Here is a 19,600-nt window from a genome sequence, read left to right as displayed (position 1 = left end):
ATGGGGGTCAGACAATCCCTTCCATTCCGAGCGAGCCGCTCATTGGCTCCACGGGCCCGCCTCACGTGACCGCGCCCGGTTGCAGGGTGGGAGGTGGGGCTTCGTGGCGCTAGGGACCTGCGACCGGCTAGGAAGGGCGGTGTTGAAGCGGCTGGCGACGGGCGGGGTAGAGAAGAAGTTTTTGGGCCCGCCCCAGCATCCCCACAAGCTGGGGTCCCCGTGGACCGGCTGCTCCCAGCCGGACGGGCTTCCGTGAATCCTTGGCACCTCGGCGGGGGGACCGGCCATGTGCCAGGTGGCCAGGCGGCTAGCGCCTCCCTGCGCCTTCCTAGTGGGCCGAGGCTTCATAGGATAGGCTGCGGGGACGGCTCTCAGCCCAGCAGGGAAAGGAATTACCAGCGTTTCGCCGCAGCCTAGAATATAAAGCACGACAGTCCCAAAGTATCTGTTGCCCCATTCATTTGCAGATTTTAGAAACGTTAACTCAGATAATGTTTTCTATCATTTTCTGGACACCTCGCGGGTCCCAGGGAGAGAAAGCCGGTAAACAGCAAGAGGAAGTTGTGAGAAGGGAATTCTTTTCCCTGTAGAGTGGGTGTGTGCTCTGAAGGGCTTTGAAATCACTATTGTTCGTTTTCCCTGGTTTCAAGGAAAAGAGAATGCAGCCTATAGAAGTGGGAAGAGCACTGGACTTGAAGTCAGAGGACCATCATCTCAAGTTATTTCTGCTCCATAGGACTCTGTTTCTGTGAAGTAAGTTTAGGCTTTGGGTGGCATTGGCGTTCTGTGATTAGGCAGAAGACATCCTGAGGGCTTCTTAATTTGTCTCCATCCCCACATAGGCGCTCTTTATGGGAACTGAGTCATTGATAGTGGCTTCTAGAAGCTTCCTTGGAGATGACAGCAAGTTGATCATTGCACTTAGCCTGCCTAGTGTTAAAATTTACTTTGATTTATTAGGCATATCTGCTTACTAGCCAACAAAGTTCATAAAGTGATGTGGGCTGGATATAAAAACTATCATGTTAATAGCATTGTGGAGTTTTATTTTTATTAATCTTGCATTATTTGATTTGTATGTAATAAAGAAAAAACTTTATATACACAAAACACTGCCAAGAACAAGTTCTTCATAAGTCCCGGGTGTTTTCAGCTGCCTTCTCTATTCTCTAAATAAATTAGAGGAGAGCTTTTTTTGTTCAGCTCCAAGCTGCCCACAAAATTCTTATAGCTGCTCTAAGTGGCCTTCATCCCCATTTAGATGGTCCATCTGCCTTACCTTCCCCCTTTCTACTTCTCAAATGAGATTCCCATAATTTTGTAAGTATTCTTCATTGTCCTTTTCCCTATTAGTATATGATTTATTTGGTTTTTTCTTGGTTCATAGAAACAGTAGACTGTGGTTTAGCATAGTGAGTAAGAGCAGAACTGGAGAAAGGCTGCCTGGGTTCCAGTCTCAGCTCTGCCGCTTACTGTGTGGTCTTGGGCAACCTCGTTCTGGCTCAGCTCTCTCAATGTGTAAGATAGGAATAAAAATAGTAGTAACACAGGGTTGGATTACGTAGGTCAATATAAATATATATTGTGCTAAAGAAAGTACATAGCAGGTAGTAAGGGCTATATAAATATTAGCTATTACTGGGGCAAGTGGCTGGCTCAGTCTGTAGAGCATGTGACTGTTGATCTTGGGGTTGTGAGTTGAGTGTAGAGATTACTTAAAAATAAAATCTTAGAAAGTATTAGCTTTTTGACATGTTTTATGACATATTTTTGACATGTGCCCAGATAAGTGTGCCTCTTTTAGATTTAGGACTCCTAAAGAGTAGGAGATCTAGATTTTTAAGCGCAATATGTTCTTAGTTCTTAGTTAGATACTAAGAAGTTACTAATAGACTGGAAAGTCTTAGAACCTTAGAATTTCAGTTTAATATCCGTGAGGAGTGTCACTACCTCTTAGCCTTCTTTGCAGACATGGTGACCAGTTAACTGAAGGTAAGAGTAGATCTTTACAAGTTTCTGCCTGAGGTCTCAGAAGTGAAGTTTATACTAGGCTTGTCTGTTGTCTATAAACTTTTTCCCAGTGACTGCAAAAGTAGAGTAATGACACTCCAGAATGTATACATCCATATCAATGACCTCTTCAAGTTGTTACCTTGGTTACATATACTTTTATTCCACACCAACATTGCCATTATTCAGAGCACTTTTAAAATTACCTTTTTAAATTGTTTTTGTCTGCACAGGAAATTCCAGCGTGTTTTACTATAACCAGCACCTTGGTTTTTATACCAAAATAGCATTGATTTCCCCCATCTTACTATTCTTAGTTCTAAATGACCTGGCTATATCTGAAAATAACACGCATTCTCAAAAAACTAGTATTTGCCACCACTAAGTATAGTCAAAAGAATTTGTTATGAGTCTTGAAGGCAATGTCAGGGTATTTCTGGAATCAGAATAAAGGCTCCCCAAAGTAATGGCCATGAAATTCATTTAGATGTGCAAGTTTGGTTTGCTTGCTGCAAAGTTGTAGGACTCGGTGACATGTATATTATAAATAAAGTCATAGTCTTGCAGAGGAACCAACTACCTGTACCACTGAGGGAGATTCTTTAGTATCTCAATCTTGTCTCCTCTCTGCCTTGGCTTTCTTCCTGTCTCTAGATCTCCGTTTAGCCACTCAGTAGACTTGCTTCAGAGGTGCTGTTTGTTATCACACGGTTGTCTGGCCAGGCAAGGGCAGCTCTGACCCCACAGACTGTTTTAGCCACCAGAACATCTGTTGACACTTGGACATTGGAAGGCATAGAAATGAAGCTCTGTGACAACCCAGGACTGTTGTAAAGAAGGACTGACAAAGGGAGAGGAAGGGGTTTCAAAAACAGTCTGGTACCAAAAAAAAAGGGCTGTGCAAAAAGACCTATTTTGTCAACACACATGCTTTCTGTGACACCAGTAATGTAAAGACAGTTCTTGGATGAGACCCTTGCCAGTCATTTTGTTGCCCTAAAATAACCCTGGAAATGAGCGTGTGCTGCACCAGATTGACCTGTTCTTGTGGATGGATGATCAAACCCTTGGGGCTAATGGAGGTTAGCTGTGACAACATGGTGATGGTCCAGAAGAGTCTTGGTGATACCAGCCAGGGAGCTTAAAATAGACCTGCATGTAGGTCTGAGATACTGTGGGCCCCCTGGCTAGTGATTTACCTTTGTCTTTGCCAAAATCAACAATCAGAGGGAAGAGAGGCGGGGTCTACCACACTCCTCTTTTAAGTCCTACTTCCCTCCAGATCTTTTTTCTGCCCTCTCCAGATCTTGAATAGGAAATCAGCAAGTATTTACTGAGTACTTAAGCAATAGGTATCTCTTTTATTACCATCCCAGGGTTGTTTCTTTGAAATTATTTGGAGTTATGTAGTGAGATCAACAAATCACCTATAAGAAAGACACAGAAGATGTATTGTAGCTCATGTCATGTGGACTAGGGGCTGTTAAAGGTGCTTTCACATTTATCTCATTTAATATTTTAAAAATAATCTGTTGTCATCAGGATTCATGAGGCAATAGTATGTTTGAGGGGAAAAAAAAATAAAGCTTCCATTCTCTTGCAAAGCTAGGGACAGAAGTCTCCTGACCAGTAGGCAGGAAGTTTCTGTGCATTAATTTAACATGACAAAGAATATGAAAAGTTTGTATCTGGGGTTGCTTAATTAGAGGTTCAGGTGCTTTAGCAAGAAGGCTGCAGGTCTGGGGACCTGAGTGGCACATCTTTCAACAACCCCTGTTAGTGGTGAGGGTGTCTTAGAATACTAAGGATGACATGGGTGTGGGGGATTGGTATTGTCTAGCCATCAGACAATCTGCCAAATTGATTTTTCATTCAGTGTGAGTCTACAGATGGATTCCCCAGAATACAGAGGATGAAAGGTGAAGGAAGGGCTTTGGGGGAACTGAGACATGGGCGTGGGTCTAGAGCACTTTATACAACAGGTGCTGATTCTTGGTGCCTCTGAAGCAGGTCAGGCCAGTCTGCAGACTTCGGGAGAAGCCCCCACTCTCTATACTCAAAAATAGTAGCTGCTGATTTGCACACTTCTTAAAAGCTGTAATTTTTTGCTTATCTGTACACCTTAACTATTAGAATGTAAGCCTCTCAAGGGCAGGGACCATGTCTCTTTTAAGCACTAATATAAACCCACGGCTTGGCATATAGTGAGAACTAACAGGTAGTGAGTGCTTTGTTTTACCCCGTTATAACTGCACTGTCTCGTTATATCCTTATAACACTCATATGAGATAGGTGTTATCATTCATTCCATTTCGCAAGAGAAGAAAATGATCTCAACGAGGGCAATTTGCTCAGGGTTACAGAAGTACGAAATAGTAGAACCATCTATCCCAGAGCTTGCTGTCTAAGGCACTACATTATAAGGACCACCACCCATAATAGGTGCTCAATAATGAATGATAGAACTCATTTCAAATGAAGGAAAAGGTGGCATGTTGCAACAGATGAATACATTGTAATAAAGAACTGAAGAAAGTTTCACATCTTCATTATGGATTTGAGGTCAAACTATGTATTTGCAGAACTTTCACCCATGCTTATGGCATCTGTGACCAGCAATACATTCTGTACGGCTCCGTGTATCACCTCTGAGTGACCCCTGTTGTCAGAGTGCTGCAGGGTTTGGTCATGGTTTTTCAGGAGAACCAACTGTGGCTATCAAAGCATATTTTCCTTGGAAGCCAGATATTAATATTTGTAGATGAATACCTAATGTATTCGATTTATATCCTAGTAATAAAACTATAGATAATTATATGATACAAAGCGAACAGTTTAATCTGTCAAAAGCTATAAATTATGTTCAGTTTAAAACGTTACTTTTATTTTTAAGCAGTATCAACTGGAGGGAGAAAAGTTCAAGGAGAGAAAAGACAGACAAATTAAAGTGGAATGTTAGTAATAGCTTTTGAATTATGTATTCAGTTTCTGCCAGGAACAATGGGCTCTGGAACGCTAATCAGAATATTTTGATAATTACTCAGGTACAATATCTGGGTTGAGATTCTATCCCTTAAGGCATCATGGTTTTGTCAAATGGGTATAGGTTGAAGCCAGAGAGACCTGAGTTCCCATCCTAGCTCTGCTTCTTACTAGCTGGGTAATTTTTCAGAATTTACCCAGTAGCTTCAAGTTTTAAAAAGTCTAAGACATGTTATAAAGATTAATGAAAATGTCAAGGAAAATACCAAATGATGGCTGGCAAATGGTACCAAGTTGCAGCACTTAAATGAGTTCTCTATCGCTGCTGTAAGAAATGACCACAGATGTCATGGTTAGCAACACACATATCTTACAGTTCTGGAGGTCAGACATCTGAAATGGGTTTCAGTGGGCTAATATCAAAGCGTCAGCAGAGCTGCATTCCCTTCTGGAGTCTTTAGGGAAGAAGCTGTTTTCCCTCCAGACCCAGCATGAAGAACTTGCCTGCCTTCCCAGGCTGATGGCTCATTTCTCCATCTTCAAGGTGAGCGGAGTGGCATCTCCAGATCACTAACTCTGATCTCCTCCACTGTTTTCCTTTCTAAAGGACCCTTGAGATTCCGTGGGGCCACATGATAATCCAGGATGATTTCTTGATTTTAAAATCAACTGATGAGCAACCATAATTCCATCTATAACCCGAGCTTCCCCTTGTAATGTAACAACAGCATATTCACAGGTTCTGGGGATTATGATGCGGACATCTTTTAGGGAGGGGCATTGTTCTGCTTGCCGCAACACTTTTCTCCCTTAACATTTGTTCATTCATTCATACACTTATGAAGGGAAACTATGATTGGTCAAAGTATCTTTTACCCTCCAGAAATCTGTTTAGGTAGAGAGCTTAGATTTTTTTTTTTAATGTTTTATTTATTTATTCATGAGAGAGAGAGAGAGAGAGAGAGAGAGGCAGAGGCAGAGGGAGAAGCAGGCTCCCTGCCTAGCAGGGAGCCCGATGCAGGACTCGATGCCAGGACCCTGGGATCATGACCTGAGCCGAAGGCAGACGCTTAACTATCTGAGCCACCCAGGCGCCCCGAGAGCTTAGATTTTAAAAAATTAAAAATGGGGTGCCTGGGTGGCTCAGTCGGTTAAATGTCTGCCTTCGGCTCAGGTCATAATCTCAGGGTCCTCAGGTTGAGCCCTGTGTCAGGCTTTGAGCTGAGTGGGGAGTCTGCTTGTCCCTCTCCCTCTGCCCCTCCCCCCACTCATTCTCTCCCAAATAAAATCTTTTTTTAAAAAATAAATTAATTAAAAATGCACAGATAATTATATATAACTGACAATTTTATTAAAAATCTCATTAGGGGCTCCTGGGTGGCTCAGTGGTTAAGTGTCTGTCTTCGGCTCAGGTCATGATCCCGGGGTCCTGGGATCGAGCCCCACATTGTGCTCCCTGCTCAACGGGGAGCCTGCTTCTCCCTCTCCCTCTTCCCCTCCCCCTGCTTGTGTTCCCTCTCTCACTGTCTCTTTGTCAAATAAATAAATAAAATCTTAAAAAAAAAATCTCATCAGAAAATTAACACAATTTGCAGCAGGCCCTAATGTGAACCATTCAAGTTTGTGCTACAGACCTTTGGAGGAATGATCACTTAGGTGTATGAGAGGCAAAAAAGAATCACTGGAAATTTTGATTGTCTATAAGAATTAATATTCCTTCCCCAAAAGACACATGTGGCTTTAGTTTGCTTTAAGATAAGAACAATGGAGGTGATAACCTCTTTACATTCTGCCTTGGTGACTCCCCACCAAACTTTGAAGGGTGTAAAAAATCTTCAGTGGAGCCAGAGGAGGGCAGCCAATAGGGTGAAGAGCCTAGAGTCGGAACATATGAGAAGTTTAGGGATATGCCTGGTATGATCTTCAAATACTTAAATGACAGTCACATGAAAAAGAAGCTAGATTTATCTTTGAAAATTCCAGAGTTTGAAAATGCTAGAATAAATGTGTATCAGATTTAAACTCAATCTTACAACTTTATGTGGTTATAGTTTTCTGAAAATGGAATGACTGCCCCTTGAGGTAATGAATTTCCTGTTACTGAAGGTATCTGAATAAAATCCAGACAATAGTATGAAAGAATGAGCTTCCAAAGCACTTTGTTCAGGTCTCAAACATTGTACTTACATTGTTATCATTTACATTCCAGTCTTCCTGTATGACTCCATACCTCTTTCTAGGCTAAGCCTTTCCTATTCATTTTTATATGGTTTAGAAGGTACCCATTGAATATTGGATAGGCAAGTGAATGCTGCATGGATGAGGCTGAGGTTGGACAGAGTGATCTCTCCAACTCTGACACTCTCAGTTCTCTGAGCTGGTATTTGAACTAGGTTTAAAGAGTAGAACTGGAATCCAGAAAGGAGGTGCTGGTGGTGCATTCTAGGCTTCACAGTATGGAAAGGCCTAGAGAGGGGATGGAGCAAATCAGAGTGGGGGTGCTCTGTTGGGTGAAGAACAGGAGTTAGAGTGGAGGCAGAAAGCTGGGTCATGATTTTCTGCAGTCTTGACCCAGGTCGACACTTGACTAAACTGTTCTGAAAGAAAAGTACTCTGACATTCATATGTGTCATGGCTGGATGGGGGATGGCCAGGGGCTTAGTGTGGACTGAATTATGTCCCTTCCCAATTCATGTGCTGGATGAGGATGGGGCCCTCATGATGGGATTAGTACTCTTATAAGAAGAGACACCAGGAAGCTTGCTTCCCCACCCACCCTCCCAAGCAAGGACACAAAGAGAACAGTGCCATCTGCCAACCAGGAAGAGCACCCTCACCAGGGAAAAGAATCAGCCTAAGACAGGTTATTGCCTCAGTATGGGAGTAAAAAGTTAAAACTCCGAGCTAGACACTGGAGGAAGAATATGAAGGAGGGGACAGGTGGAAAGAGACATTACTGAAAACACCAGGACTTGGTGGTTAGGTAAATGAGAGAGGGAGGAAAGGAAGGGTATCTAAGAGGCCCAAAGCTTTGTGCATGGGTGACCATGAGGATGGACATTTATGCTTACTGTTTCTTTCTTATTCAGATGGAAGGAATTTGGGAAAATATTCAGAAGATTCAAGTTTCCCCAAACTGTTTCTGTTAAGTTCATGGCCAAAAGTGGGCTGTTTTTAATATTTGTGAAGATGGAAAGTCAAGAGTATTAGTCTGTGAGGGGCAAAAGTTTCAGAGGCGAGCTGTGGTACAGGTAAGACTTTGCCCCGAATGGCGGTAGGGATAGCAGGCACCGCTGTGGGGGAGCCCAACCCTGGCCTGCACGGGAGCAGACACTCGATACGGAGCACCCTGTGTCATTAAATGACCTGTGAAGGTGAAGGCCTCTCAGCTGGTCCTCCACACAGTGTCTGTTTTAGGGTAGTGCCCAACGAAAACTCTGTTAGTACTAAGGATAATTATATGTTTCTTAGGTAATTGGATTTTCTTTTTGACATTTTGGGACTCTGAATTAAACACCTGACTGTGTCTGTGTGTACGTGACAGAGTGAGGGAGGAGGTTAGAGGAGGTACCCAACGTTTTGGAGCCACGATGGTGGTCCAGTTATAGCATATGTGTTCTGTATTACTTTTTTAGCCTCTTTTCCATTTCTTTTTATACCCCCACCCTTGTTTTTCTATCCTCCCTCCTCTTTTTAATTTATGCTGTCTTGTATTTTATGCATCCCTGTTCATTCTGGAACAAAGGAGAATAAATACAAATATATTTTTATGTATATTAGTCCCCATTTTATATATGAGGAAGGAGAGGCTCAATTAATTTACCTAACTCAGCCAAGACTACAGTGGGTATATTAGTTATCTATTGCTAGGTAACAAATCACCCTTGAAATGAGCAACTGAACACATGAACATTTATTTTCTTGGTTTCTGAGAAGCAGGAATCCGGGAGCAGTGTAGCTGAGTGGTTCTAGCTCAGAGTCTGAAGAGGGTGCAGCCAGGCTGTTGAGCATGTTGCAGTCATCTGAAGGCTTGACTGGGGCTGGAGGATGTGCTTACAGCTCATGCCCATGGCTGTTGGCAGAACTTTTCCATTTCTTGCTTCATGAGCCTCTCTATAGGGCTGTTCACAACAGAGGGCCTGGCTTTCCTGAACGCTAGTGATCTGAGGGAGACATTGAGATGAGGCTGCAATGATATATGGTCAGAAATGATATCTGGTCACTTCCTCACATTCTGTTGGTCACACAAGCAAACCCTGGTAACATTTGGGAGAGAACTCCACAAGGGTATGAATTCCAGGGGTGGGGATCACTGGGGCTGTCTTGGAGGCTGCCAGTCACACTGAGTAAATAATGTAGCGGATCCACATGATGCCGCTTTCACAAAAGCACTGGATTCATGTGCAAGTGCGGCCCCCAGAGCTGTTTCCATTCCTTGCGTCTGGAACACTAGGTGAATGAGCACCAGCGAGCAGTGCTATTCTGGGTTTCCAGTTTTCTTCCTCTGAGCCTGTTTACCATTGCCAGTGCTGCCACAGTTTCATCCATAAAGCTTTGTGTAACCTCGTAACTCTATTTAATCGTTGCTAAAGGTAAATCCAAATCTGATTCTTAAGATAACACTAAATGACTTAACTTTTGGATACCACTAAGAAGTTAAAAATAGTAGCTAACATAACACTATATATGCGTATCTTCTCTGAATTTGGTTATGCAAGACACGATTGATTATAACTTTAATTCCTTTCGCTTTTCTATATTCTTTGCTTCATGGGAAGTATATGTGTATAGAGGATACAAATTTCTGGTTATTCCACCACTCATAAGATGAGTCCACCCTTCTTGTCAATGTAATGAGAAAATCCATAAAGATATTTTTATAGAACATATTTTTACTGCAGTGTTGAACTGTAGCCAAATTTTTGTCAGGGAAAGACATTAGGACATGTTGTTTTCCTGGATTCAGGGAACTGCTGGCTCAGGGTTCAGTATTCAGACCACAGATCCATGACTTACTAGCAAACCACCTGAATAAATGAACACAAAGGATTTCATTTGCTGCTGGCTATTACCCTGCCTTTTGATCATTCTAACTCTATTCTGCATCTGGAAATTCCATTTTCATTTGAAGTATGCATAAAGTGATGTCACTATGAATGTTTAAGCACAACCCCAAATTTCTTCACTAAGATTATGTTTCAGAACAATGGTATTGACTAATTATTTCAACTGCAATTTAAATTTGTAAGCCATTACTATGTGCTAGTGGCATTTGAGTGTTCTTAAAACTTTCTTTACCTCTGGGATCTACCTTCAAGGCCTGGTGTGGTATGCTAGTTTACAAATAAGATAATTACTTCTGCCTAGGGAGAGAACTTTCTCTTTACATTTGACTTATGTACAAGTTATTTTGATAAATTCTCTTAGAATGCTGACAGTGTTCTAAGCTTTGTGCTACGTTCTGTAAATGGATAAAAGGGTAAGACACAATCTTTGTGCCTTTAAGAACTTGTGGTCTAGCTGCTAGATAAACATTAACAGGAATAATTATGAAACCATGTGATATAGCAGAAGTATTCACAAAATGCTTGAAGAAAAGGGAGAAGGAGTTCTGCCTGGTGGAGGAAGGAGGAATCAGGAAAGACTCTTCCAAGATCAGTGGTCCCCAGGTGCTGGTCCCAGGACCAGTGCTAGTCTCTAATAGAATTTTTACGATTTGTGGCAGAGTGAGAAAAAAAAAATGAAGCCATGTTATTTTAGTGAAATAAACGAAATTACATAAGATAACTATGATTTTTATAAATTCTTCAGCCTAAAATTCGGATTTACATGTTTATTTTCTGTTATATTGTCCTTTATGAAGGCATGATGGTAGTATGTATTATTATGTTTTCTTTAATTGCAAAATGAAACTTGGCAACCTCACATCAATCTGCATTTTCACTCATTCATTCATTTATTCGTCCTGGATATCCAAAAGGTTAGGAGCCCTTAGTATGGATGGTTGGTTATACTTGAGCTCGAGTCGGAAGAGAGATCCATTCCTGTGTAAAGGAGTTCCTGCTATTTGCCTATAAGCGGTGTAACCACATCTGCATTAGGGGTCAATTAATCTATGAGAAAGAAAAAAATATGCATGCTTGCTTTTTTAAGACTGATTTTGAATGTTTTTCTTACCTGTGTCTGAAGGCGTGTGGGAGGAAGATAGGAAACCTGTGTCCAGAGTGGGACAGAATTTGAACTACAGCTTTGCAAAGCTGCCGCCAGCAACAATACACTGGTGTTAGAAGGATTTTTACCCCCATAAATTCTTCTGAAGTTTAGATAAGATTAGTCTTGAGGATTATAAACCTTCTACTTCTCTCTGGGTGTTCGGTTAAAAAAATCAGAACTTTTGCATATATGGGCCTTTTCTCCCCCTAGCTGTTTGCAAGGAGATGCGAGCAAGAGCGAGCCATTGGCTGTGTCTGAGCAGGTCAGCAGTAACAGGACCTTTACTGCCGCCCCGCTGAAGGCCGGCTGTGCCCACTGCCTCTCGTTCAGCTCACCTTTGGTAGCGAAGCTTTTCATCTCTTTGCAAATAGATGCCTCTGAAAAATTGAGCTGTAGCCATAATTTTAAGGAATGTGTCCTCTTTGAAGAGAGAGTCAAGGAGAATGACAAAAATGATAAAAGGACTGAATAATATCAAATGATGTTTAAGAAAAGTATAGGGATTCCCCCTGTCTGAACTCTGGGGCAGATCTTACAAGAGCTTACCTGCCCCGAGTGCCTCCTAGCAAAAGCACTTTAAGAAACGATCAAAGATTTCCTTGAAAACTTGCCAGACAACACTTGTACATAACAGGCTTTCATTGTACTGTGCACTTGGAAGCAATCCCTGTGTAAAGTAAGAGCGCTCTGAGGTCATACAAGCTCCTTGCTCCATCCCCCTCTGACTGTCAGGTCCTAACATTGCTAAACCTCAGTTTCCTCCTCTCTACAATGGGAATAATCTGTTTTACTCTGTAGGGTTGTTGTAAACAGAAGTGATAGCATGCAATAAGCATAAACTCCCACTCTTCCTATTTTTATTATTGCTATCTCCTTCTGAGAGGAGACCCTCTCTCCTCTCCTGTGCACTCTCTTCCATCTTTGAATCTGGAGGGTCCTGATTCGAGTGAATATGAATACTAATTGATTCTTTTGGCTTCCTTCAGTCTAGAGCATCTGCATATGAACAAAAAAAAATAATGTTTATAGGACAGGTCATTTATTTTCGCTGTCATATATTTAAGCAAATTAATAAAAAATTTATATCACAGTATTTCTAGACAGAATCATGTAGAGAAAAAAATGTTAAATAGTTAAGCAAATTATATTTTCTGTTAACAATCCTCAGACTTGTCTCTCTCCATGACCTTTAGCAACTCCGCAATGGAAATATTGGAAGGAGGTAAACATTATCGGTAATGATGGAATAATGGAATGTTACATGTCCTTCCTGATTCCTTCTTTGTGAGAGAGAGAGAGAGGGAGGGAGGGAGGGAGGGAGAGAGACAGAGAGAAAGAGGGAGGGAGAGAGACAAAGATAGAGATACGTGGTCCCAAGGGGGTGGACTCATGACCTATCTGACTCACAGAGGAGTGTCTGGAAGCCTGTCTGCCCTGAAATGACTAGCTAAGCTGCTGGAGGTTGCGATAGAGAATCTGAGAAGCCTGTCTTTACTCACATACTCCCAAGAAACAAATGTAATACATTAAAAGGGGGCGGAGGAGTCATGAGGTCATATCTCTTGGTTAGAAACGTTGAATAGGGGCACCCGGATAGCACAGTCAGTTAGGCACCTGACTCTTGGTTCCAGCTCAGGTCGAGATCTCAGGGTTGTGGGATCGAGCCCCACATCAGGCTCCGGGCTCAGCACGGGGTCTGCTTAGGACTCTCTCTCCCTCTGCCCCTCCCTCCCTCAAATAGATAAATAAATCTTTAAAAAAAACTGTTGAGGGGCGCCTGGGTGGCTCAGTCGTTAAGCGTCTGCCTTCGGCTCAGGTCATGATCCCAGGGTCCTGGGATCGAGCCCCGCATCGGGCTCCCTGCTCCGCGGGAAGCCTGCTTCTCCCTCTCCCACTCCCCCTGCTTGTGTTCCCTCTCCCGCTCTATCTCTCTCTGTCAAATAAATAAAATCTTTAAAAAAAATAAAATAAAACAAAAATAAAAAAAATGTTGAATTGACCTAAACTTAAAGAGCATGATTTTGAGTCATTAATTCACTCAACCAATAGTTAATGGTCACCCAATGTGTACCAGACACTGTTCTGGACACTGGCGATCTAACAGGACCAAGTCCCTGTTCTCATGGAATTTGCAGTCTAGTGGGGAAAACAATACAGAAAGAACTCAGGAATTCCACAGAAAGGACCCTCCTGTGGGGTAGGAACACCCTGAGGGTGGGCCTGGTGGCTTAAGTACCACAATCACCATGTTTAATATTCACTCAGAAACTTAGGTGTGTGCTTTCTTGTTGTTGTACTAATTACCAAAATACTGATTTCCAACTAAAGCAGTGAGTATTTTTGACCTCAAAAATGATTGACATGGCTTTGCAGATAGATCTATTTTTGTTCAGCTTTCTCAAGTTTGTGCTCTTTGTGGTAGCCAACCAGGAAAATGCCACCCAGCCACAAGTGTAAGAGAATACGCTCTGTGTTACCCATGATAACGGACATGCTGAGAAACAAACCTTTGATCTTATCAAATGCAATTTTGTACTTGAAGCACTGGGGTTACCTACCTAGGGTTTTAGTCTTTGATATATTTAACTTTTTTGGGTATGCTTTCTTAAGTTTCAATGTAGTAATAAGAAATGTCGGTTGAGGCCAAAGCCTGGATCATATTATGTGTGCTGGTAAATCCACGAGAATGACCTTCAGGTTTCTGTAGGCTGTGGTTTGTAAAGAAGGGGAGTTTGTTCTAATCTTAACCCCCCTACAACCTGAGGAAAAAACCTGTGGTAAGTCAAGGCAGACACGTTAGGTGTTGTATTTCAGCTACCGAGTGATTATCTGATACCACTCTGCGTTTGTTTTTAACTCCGGATGTACTGTATTAGGTAGTTAAGAACAAGTCTTCTCTCAAATATCCCCCACAGATTATTTGTTAATTACAATGGGGAGAATGGTACCTTTATAATGGGGAGATCTGGCAGATACCACCAGCTTCAATGAATCTAACATCATCAACGATTGTGATTACTGACTGACATGTTGTCCCTGATGAGAGGTAATGGGAAGTATACAGCATCACCTCAGAAATAAGTATTCTCACCAAAGAATGTGTAACTTGACCATAAGGAAACAAACAGACAAATCTAGACTGTGGGACCTTCTGCAAGGCAACTGGCTTGGACTCTTCGAACACATCAGTGCCCTGATGGGACAACAACAAAAAAGGGAAGGAAGGCTCCAAATTAAAAGACACGAAGGAGACAAGACGGCTGAGTGATGGAGTGCTGGACCCAAAAATGGAGGAAAGAGGAGAGGGCAAGGGAGGGGGGAAGGAGGAAAATATCTGTAAAGGTTATTTGGGACAAAGTTGGAGAAAGTTGAATATCGTCTTTTGATTATGTAATCCTTTTGTCTTGGTGTTAAGTTCTTTGGAACAGATCGTTAGCAAGGAGACTGTCTTTGTTCTTTGGAAATACATGCTGAAAGCTTCAGGTGGGAAATGTCATAAAGTCTGCAACTTTCAAATGGTTTAAGACAAAAATAAGAGAAACAAATGTGGCAAAATGGTAATCGGTGAATCCGGGCGAAGGGAATATGACCTGTAGGTTTCACATTTTTTAAACAACGGGGAGAGTGAGGAGACAAGGGAAGTCTATCTGAGAGAAATGATTACAGAAATCTGGAACAAAACCAAAAGACGTAAGGAAGCACACATGTCTACAACTCAGGCATGAAGCCCAGGACAATGGGCAGATCTCTGCAGGGGGAATCACCGGGATTATTTCCTCTGTGTCCTGTGTCACCACCAGCCATGTGACTGTGGGCAGTTTGCCTAAACTCTCTGTATTCGTTTTCTAGGGCTGCCGTCACAAAATACCACCGACTCTGTGGCTTCAAACAACAGAACTGTATTTTCTCACGGTTCCGGAGGCCAGAAATCTGGCCTCAAGGTGTCGGCAGGGCCAGGCAGCCTCTGCAACCTGGAGGGGAGAATCCTCCCTTGCCTCTTCCTCGCTGCTCGGGGTTCGGCAGCCATCCTTGGCGCCCCCACTTTGCAGTCACAGCACATTCATCTCTTCCTGTGTGGTGCATGGTATTCTCCTCTCGTGTGTCTGTCCTGGTACTCAAGGACGGCACATACATTGAACTGGGCTCTAATGACCCTAATGACCTCATCCTAAGCTTGATTACATCTGCAAAAACCCTATTTCCAAATAAGGTCGCATTCACAGGTACCAGGGGTTAGGGCTTTGACATATCTTTGGGGAGGGGGGCACAGTTCAACCTACAAGACTCTCCATTCTTGTTTCTCCAACCCCCAAATAGGCCTGGGCGATGTGGGGGGCCCCATGAACTAAAATGAAGTCCAGGGTCCCTTCCGCGCCCAGAGCACGAGACTCTATGGGTCCACTGTTCCGAGCTGTGACATTGGTCAGCCTTGGGTAACTAGGAAGCCCAAGGGAGAGTTGATGAGGAGGAGGTTCCAGGTCATTACTGAACAGAGAAGAAACGTGGCCTTTCGGGAAATACGATCCTTGTGCATTCTTGGTATAGCAGGCCGCTTTAGCTCGCTGTCACAGTCAACCTCTTCGTCTTCAGTTTCCTTTGTCTCAGTGGTTGTTGGCCCAAAGTTTTCTAAGTTGAACTCTCATCCTGTTACCCATAAAATTACATAAAATGAGATGCTAGTGTTACAAAAAATAAATAACTGTCACGTCGCAAGTGATTTCAGATGTTGGACAGGCCCCCAGCTGGAGCAGATTAATGAGGAAAATCAAGACTTCTCTCTCTTTGTCCTTCAGGCTAAAAAAAGACAAGATAAGAAGAGAGGACGTTCTGTAATGAGTAAGGGCTGCTGCACCTTCAAACTGGCTCAGCCCCTCCTGCTGGGCCCGCTCTGGGAGTCTGGAGGAGGAGACCCTTTGAGGCCCTTGGCCCTCCCTCTGCAAGCAGAGGAGGCAGGGAGCAGCATAAATGGAGATGAGAACTGTCCATGCTTCTTCCTGATGTCTCTGTGCTTCAAAGAGAAAACTGTGTCACAGCCGGGGAGGGGAAAGCACTGAATACCAAGTTGAAAGAGGACATGTTCCCAGAACTCTAGGCCCACAGTTCTCAGTGTGACACATTGTATACAAAGATGCATCTGTACCCCCGCACGAACCCCCCCCCAATCTCCCTCCAAGTGACTAAGGTGGACGCACCAGGTGTCTGTAAACCAGGACAGGGTGATGTCCCATCTGAGAAATCTCCAACTTGTGGCGGGAAGCAAACACCTCAGGAAAATGAGAGCTGATCCAAAATTAAATAGCGTTTCTTTTTCCTGACTTTCAGAAATTATTTAGGTAAACAATTGGCGATTTAATTATAATGTTGTCATTATGAAAACCTGTTATGTCACTGGCTGCCAATGCTAGGTAAAAACACAGGATTCACATTGTGTTGTTATAATTCTGGTCTTTCTCTGCCATTCCTTCAGCAGTGGGAGTTATGGGTTTGTCAGCATTTCCATTAGTACCTCTTATTTTCTAGGCTTCTGTCTCAGTTGCTGAAAATTGCATGGTATTGGATGGAAGCCTGGAGATAATTTCCTTCAGTGTGATAGCAGCTACATTCTTTTATGGTTGTGTGTGACTTTGCAAGTGATTTCAATTTCTTTTTATTAAAAAATTAATTCATACATAAATCTCAACTCTTTCTTTTTGCATATAGCTCTTATCCAAGATTGGGGTGTGAATCATATGGAGTAAACATTTACAAACAGGGCACGATTCAAGAAAGGTCCTGCCCTGTGGCAGCGACGGAACAAGGTATGGTCAAGAAGTAATGAGATCAATGTGGTGGTCATCAGTCATAGTTCTTTCTGGTCACACATTGTGTATCTCTGGGATTTCCAATATCAAACAGAGGAGAAAAGAAGATGTGGTCTTGAATTATAAATTTAAAATTATAGGTGTTATCCTTGCTACAGACATTGGGGATTTCTTATCAAATCATAGAATTTCAGGATCTGAAGAAGAGCTTAGATTTTATCTTATCCATCAATTATGGATACTTATCCCATCAACTCCACATTCCTTCTTCCTCTTTTCCAGCAACGTTTCAGTCATCTATTGCTGTGTAACAAACAACTACAAAACTTAGTGACTTAAAAAACAATCATTGAGTAACTCACAATTCTGGATGTTGGCAGTTTGAACTGAGCTCAGGTAGGTGGTTCTACTGCTGGTCCCACCTGGGCTCACCCATGGGGCTACACAAACTCCTTTCAAGCCTCTGTTTGTGTTACATTTGCTAATGTGTCATTGGCCAAAGCAAATCACATGGCCAAACTCACATGCAAGGAGGTAAAAAGCTAAGACTCTATCTTTTGGTGGAAGGAACAGCAATATAGATGGAAGTATGCATCCATTGGTTTTTCTTTGGAAGCTAAGGTCCCATCTGTCAGATTCAGCTGGGATCTCCCTAGTATTCTGTTCTGCCTGAAAAGAAACAAAAGGAGAGATAGTTATGGGCCTGTGTGCCAAAACCAAAAAGCCTCCTAAGGGAAGTGAGAATTCATTATAAGAGAGGAGAGTGACACGATTGTCCAAGGACACTGAGTCAGTGATCGAGGTGGGGACACCTCAGCACAGAGCCTATCTATCCCTCAGATGGCCCCAGCCCTGCGCCCATGATCTGGACCCAAGGCCTGAGAAGAGGCTGCAATAAAAAGAATAAAACAGAGTTTCAGTGAAGCTTCTAGGGATGACGTGCGGGTTTAGAGGGTGAAGGGCGTCTGGGGCGGGGAGTGGGAGGGAGGGGGTTGCTGAACCCAGACAGCTTCTGGACCAGAATTGATAATAGGGGAGGAAATCGCTCGGGTCAGGCATCCAGGCCTTTGACACAGGCTTTGATGGTTCTCAAGCACGCAAGATTCACCCTCTCAGGACCCCTAGACAAGCTGGAAGACATCGAGGAACAGAGTTTCCTATATAGCAAGCAAAGTCAGAGTCAGAGAAACTTTTCTTGGTGACCCTTATCTTAACCCTATTTCTGGCTTCTGGCTGTTGTGGCCTGAGGAGCAGGAATGAGAGCTGTCCCCTACCGGTGAGCCCAGCGTGGCCCCGGCAGAACTGGAGATTGTTGTCTGTTCTCGACATGTCTTAACCTCCCACACAGATTCTCTTTCTCCTCCCTTGTCCCCCTCTCCTCTGTATTTTATTTACCGTAGCAAAAAGGCTCTGCTCTCTGTTATTTGACAAGTAATTCCCCCCCGGGCTTAAATTACTCCCTGACCTAGAGATCTTTGCATTGTCATAGGAGATTTCTGATCGCCCAAACTCCCTCTGGAGCTAAAGGAATAAATCTTTTTTTTTTCTTCTTTAAGAAGAAAAACTTGCTTTAGTCTCAGAGATTTTCACATATTCCAAAGGTAGCTACAAAAAAACATTTGCTCTAATAAGTAAATTTGTCAAGATCTAAAGGAAAAAAGTCTTTAATAGAAAATTCCATTGTGGCAAGGGAGATGCTGGGCAGAGAAGGCTTCCTGGAGTCTCTCAAATCACATCACATGGGTAGCTGTAGGCGCAAGGCTGTGTCTGTGCCTCCAGGAACTGTGAGGACCAAAGGAAACGTGAAAAGGACGATGTGCTGATTTCGGAAGATGAGCGAAGCTAACGAGCTTTCAGTCAACATATTACTATGCAAATTTTCAAACATGAGAAAATTGGGAGGAATTTGTACTCAACACCCACGTACTCACCACCCAGATTCTATCGTAATATGTTAATATACCTGCTTTATCACATCTCTACCCTGTCCATCCCTATCCATGAATCTGTCAATTTTTTTGATCCACTTTAAAGTAAGTTGCAAGCATCACTTCCCCCTAAATACTTCAACATGCATTTCATTAACTAAAGTTTCATTTTATTTACAGCTATTTTTTTAGGTATACACAACGATATATGCACATTTTAGGCGAACATTCTGAGTTTTGACAAACGTGCACAATTGTTTAACGGAGACTCTGATCAAAATGACATTACTATTATCCCAAAATGTCTCATGCTCCTTCTCAGTCAATCTGCCCTTTTACCCAACCACAGAGACAACTACTACTCTGATTTTTTCCACCATGGATTAGTTTTGCCTGTTCTACAACGGCATAGAGTTGGAACTATACGGTGCATACTGCATTATGCAAGGCTTCTCTCGTGCAGCATGTTTTAGAGATTCACCCATGGTGTTGCTTGTGTCAGGAATTTTTCCTTTTTGTTGTCAAGCAACAGTCCATTTGTTAAATGTACCACAGTCTGTGTATCCGTTCCCCAAGATCAATACCTGGAATAAAGCTGCCATGAACGTTCTCGTATGGCTTTGTGTGGATGTATGTTTTCATTTTTCTCGGATAAATACCTAGGAG

General features: G+C 42.7%; 1 long non-coding RNA gene across 2 annotated transcripts; it reads left to right on the top strand.

Annotated features, from left to right (window-relative positions):
* Positions 1–104: 104 nt before the first annotated feature.
* On the top strand, positions 105–16,840 carry LOC113934990. 2 transcript variants are annotated; one of them, XR_003523850.2, is made up of 4 exons: positions 105–543; positions 651–753; positions 8,082–8,243; positions 15,999–16,840. It is a non-coding gene; the product is annotated as an uncharacterized LOC113934990 (long non-coding RNA). The 2 variants fall into 2 exon arrangements; XR_003523851.2 differs by lacking the exon at positions 8,082–8,243.
* Positions 16,841–19,600: the final 2,760 nt, after the last annotated feature.

The sequence above is a fragment of the Zalophus californianus genome, chromosome 4 (assembly GCF_009762305.2).
Source record: "Zalophus californianus isolate mZalCal1 chromosome 4, mZalCal1.pri.v2, whole genome shotgun sequence".
NCBI lineage: Eukaryota > Metazoa > Chordata > Mammalia > Carnivora > Otariidae > Zalophus > Zalophus californianus.
Note: the sequence above shows the minus strand (reverse complement) of the source record. Positions and strands in the feature narration are given on the sequence as shown.